We start from the raw sequence: 5,242 nt of genomic DNA on the forward strand, positions 1-5,242 counted from the left end.
ACAGCTCGTGTGTGTTCTGTAATTAGAAATCAATGTGAAAATATTGCCAGTTGTTTCTGGAACCAATTGAAATTTATGTCCGTGGGGATAAGAGCAATATTCAGACATTCAGAACCACAGTTCTGTATTGACCTTATGTCTAATAAAATGAATCTTGTGCTGTCGTTTGTGTTTAAATGTTACCGATGACTGTTCTGGTATTGGATGGAATGTAGAATTTAGGCCAAGGGGCAAGCACTGGGACCTATGAGGTCATTCTGCGTTGACACTCATGTCGAAACAATTGTTAAGGGAGGATGGAAAGTAAGATGGAAGAAATGGAATATGAACGGAGATACAGTATAAGAAATGAAATGGGTTGCAGCTAGGGGCCGAATGGACGCTGCAAAGAACCGTAAATAAATAATGATGACGCTGATATTGATAACACACGGGTATCATCATCATCATTTTAATTTTTATTGTACTAGGTAATTATGACCACTGCTTTTACAGTTTACGTCATCAACATCATTATCGTTGCTATTACCCTTATCATTATATTTATTGTTGCAATCTTCATAAGACGTACATTCTGAATTTGAGATTTTATTGTTAATCATGTCTCTCCCTGTTATAATTGTTAATTACCTATATATCATCTACATTGAAAATCTATATCGGTAATTTGTGCAAGTCAGAGAACGACTTCCCCATTCGCGCATGCGTAGTAGCTGCTGGCTAAGCCCGACGTGCACCATGTATGATATTTCCTTTTTTATTATTATTATTATTATATATTAATATATTATCGTTCAAATACGAATTCTTCATTCTCTCTTTCACCATTTTAATCAAATAAGTGCCCGGATATATGTAGTATATATAATTTTCATTTAAAGTAATGCATTCAAGACAGAATTATTAATCATAGGAAACAAAAGTATTTTCAGTGATAGTAGACTCATATTTTACACGGCAATACAATTCAAAATTTTCATGTTCTTAATCCTTCTGTCACTAAAAACAGTTCCAATGCATTTGCTAGTTACACCAGATCATACGGCAGCATGTAAAGAAAACGAACCTCAAATCGAATAATAGAAAACAAAATTTTACAAGCTAAACTAAAACATTGCTAAACGCTTCAAATGAATTTGCTTGTAGTCGTGTAAAAGTTAGAAATTATTCTGTAATTTTAATTCTTCTACGTTTGCATCTTATGACAGAAAGAGAAAATATGTCCACCTAAGTAGTGTCTTTTATATATAAGAAAGGGGCAATAGACTAACCTTCGGAATTTCAGTGGCACAAAATGTGCAACATAAGATAAAGTTTCTTTTAATGTTTACGTAAATTCCCCAGTTAGGGATACAGTATTTGGTACAGTATTATATGTTGTACCTTCAAAATGAGGCGAGTTCGCTTGGTAGTTTCCTCAGGTCCTAGGACCTTGGGCCAAGAAACAGTGCAATCATATGAACACCTCTCTGATGGTCACCAATACTTTAATTCAAATTTATATTCCACCTTATAATTCTTGTACAGTAGCCGAGTTTTATCTTAAGATGGGGACTCGGCAATTTCACTAAGTCCACGAATCGGACTTAGGATTTTTCACAAAGTCTTTATTTTAAGAGGGGCACACAGTAATTTCGCTAAATCCACAAATCGTGCTTAGGTTTTTTCACCGAGTCTTTGAATTGCTCCACGGTCTCTATACACTATTCCACTCTATCTATGCCCTGATTCTGCCTGTCCCCACTTCAAATCTTCTCCTTCCGTGCAATTCTGGGTTGTGACTGCTTTGAAGCCACCGTTTAAAGGATGATGTTAAAATCTTATGCAATTTTCCCCATCGTTTCATTCTATGGGTTCTTTTCCCGCTAATTTTCATATTCTCTTTTCATTCGATGAATCGCTAATATTCGTTGCTGAGTTAAGGGCGACATAGCGGCGAGCCCGCCTCGGAGCCAGTAGGTTCCTTCATGCTATTAACGTTAGATCCTCAGTAGTAGACTCGCTAAATATGCTATAATAATCATGTTTTTTTTCACATTCGCGATACACAAACACCCTTTCGATGGCTCTTTTGCGACTACACGAACACCTGCAGAGTTCGGGTGTTTTTCTGTTGTGCCCTCATGTAGGTATTATCTATCTATCTACTATCTATCTATCTATATATATATATATATATATATATATATATATATATATATATATCTATATCATCATCATCAATACATCTATATCATCATCATCATCATCATCCTCATCCTCATCCTCATCCTCAGCCGTTGGTAGTCCACTGCAGGACAAAGGCCTCAGATATGTCCTTCCACTCCTTTCTGTGGCCGCAAATTTTCTTAGCTCGTCAATCCATCGTCTTCTCTTCCTTCCCCTAAATCGTTTGCAGTCTCTAGGGGCCCATTCTGTTATTCTTTTTGTCCATCTGTTATATGACATTCTCCTTATATGTCCTGCCTACGTCCATTTCTTCTTCTTACTTGTTGTTAGAATATCTTCTACTTTAGTTTGCTCTCGTATCCAGTATCCATGTTGCTTTTTTCTGATGGGAATAGCACTAAGATGTATATATATAGACGTCTCAGTCTATATTAGAATAAAAGACCCATTAAGTGAAATTTGCGTTAATATTTCGTTTTGTCATATATTCATTTCTACAGATGAACGATTCACAAAACACAGCTCTTGGCTTACGATAGCTTCTGCTATTAACTTGAGTGTCCGTGTTGTCTGGTTATTGAATATACCACAAGTGTACTCAGATGATAGAGGTATCGTATTTTGCGATTTGTTCATCTTTAAAAAATATGTTCTTGGCAAGAAGAAAATATAAATAAATTTCACCAGGGTCGATTGCTCACAGTTCTTGACTATTAGCTTGTTTGATCTTTTATTCATATTGCCTGATCTATTTCAGTTATTTTTCCCTTGTAGTGTTCTTCCTCTGATGCATATAGATATTAGAAAGCCATGGAGGCATGACACACTTTCTGTGAGATAACTTTGCACGGAATTGTAACACTTTCACTGTTTTGTTTCATCTTGAAAATATTCATTTGCTCTCAAGAAAAGTAAATAACTCTCAGCATCAATTTTGATTGTTGGAAATATCTGGTTTCCAAAGAAGAATATTCATGAGGAAATGAGGTTATGTGTTAGTGCAGAAGACAGAAAAACAAATTGATGAATACAGTAATGAGAAGATGAGGAGAAGAAGGTATATTCGGTGTTTATTTGGTTAAAGAAAACTTGGATGTTTATAAGTTGAGGTGAAAGTGTGAAAATGTAGCTATATATAAATTATGACACATGAGTTTAATAAGAGTGAATTGAAAAGAGCATATAATGGCAAAAATTAAAGATCTGAGTGCAGGAGCAGAAAGGAATTTGTAAAATTCAATGGCGCGGTCATAACGTCTTATTGAAATTGTCCCTGTTGTTCTTGGTACTCATTCTGCTTACTTTTCAGCTGCAGGTTCAAAGTGATACAGAGACAGAACTCGGCAGAAAGTGATTAGGAAGATGAAAGTCGGATGTCACTTCCTCCTTGTGGCCCTTCACCTCTTCCTCCTCCAAAGGACCGTTACTGCCTCCAACAAGACTTACAAGCAAGTGCTTATAAATCTAAATCTGACCCTTCCTGGGACATACTCAACTTACACTGGACGTAAAAGGATCAAGTAAGTATTATATATATATATATATATATATATATATATATATATATATATATATATTATATATATGAATAATTATCACATCACCGTAATTCATATAAATCATTCGAGCTACAAATGTCCTTTAATATCTAATGTCACTGTCCGTCCTGATTTCGTTCTCGTCCACTGGATAGCGGTTCGATCCCTTGAGGGACGAAATTATTATCAAACTAAAAATTCCCCTTCGGTACATATATGAAAATATATCAATCCGAGGTAGAGCAATTAGATATTAAAGGACATTTGTAGCTCGAATGTATATATATATATATATATATATATATATATATATATATATATATATATATATATATATACTTCTTGCAGGATCTTATCTTCGTATCATTGGAGTTGTTACCGATTTTCATGAACAGCTGTTTGCTGTAAACCACTCAGACTTTCACGAACCTGTGCCATTTCAAGCGACGTCTTTAGTTGTCCTCAAACATAAAAAGGTCGCTAGGAGGTTGAAGTCAGGGAGAAAAAGCATCGCAAGCCTGATCGATTTAGCGATTTAAATCATTTCCTTAATATATCAGTCTCTTGTTGATGGTTTTACATGAGACATGTCATTTACTGCACTTCTTTTTTCTTAAGGAATATCGTAGGAAATAACACCCCCCCCTTTTTTTTTTTTTAAACTGATGTGAATCTTCAAAGGAGTAAAGGAGTTACACTCTCAATTTCCCCCCAGGGCTCCATAAGGTAGACCAACCAATTACAAAGAATTCTTTTATAATTGGTCCCGGCCAGAATACTGCTTGTTGGCACCACAGTGATAGAGTATAAAGGACTCGGGACAGGAGGGCTCTATCTCCTGTCCTACGTTATACTTGCACAGGTGTGACAATAAGTAGAAGCCATCTTCATTACACCCTAAGCCTGTGCAAAATGAATGTTCACCCGAGTTCCATGCCTTTTTCTTCAGGGTTTGGGTTTGAGGACTCACGGCAGCTACCAGAAATAGGTTTTTCCTGCATCAAAACCTATTTTTCATAGTGCAGCCGCTATTCGTCCTCAAAAGAGCTTATAAAAGAAATTTACAGGTGACAGGTGACGAATGGCTTAGCTCCTAATAAATAAATCACGACGGCCTAGATTGAAGTTTTGGTCCGAGGAGTAGTCACAGATTGTTAACCATTTTCTTTATTCAAGATACCCATAGAGTTTGGCAATAAAGAACAGGAAACAACACACGATCCAATATGTATTGTTTTTATGATTTCGCAGGTGAATTACCTATAATTAGAGAGAGAGAGAGAGACAGAGAGAGAGAGAGAGAGAGAGAGAGAGAGGGGGGGACCTCCCTACCTTCCCCCCCTCGCCCTCTTCTCATCTTCCTTCCTCTCCCAGAGAGAGAGAGAGAGAGAGAGAGAGAGAGAAGGAAAGGGAGGGGGGGACCTCCCTACCTTCCCCCCTCCCCCCCTCTTCTCCTCTTCCTTCCTCTCCCACAGACCTTACAGACCTTACAGACCTTACATCTTGTTCGGGTTGCCCCAGGTCCCTCAGTGTGA

The sequence above is a fragment of the Macrobrachium nipponense genome, chromosome 6, assembly GCF_015104395.2.
Source record: "Macrobrachium nipponense isolate FS-2020 chromosome 6, ASM1510439v2, whole genome shotgun sequence".
Classification (NCBI taxonomy): Eukaryota; Metazoa; Arthropoda; class Malacostraca; order Decapoda; family Palaemonidae; genus Macrobrachium; species Macrobrachium nipponense.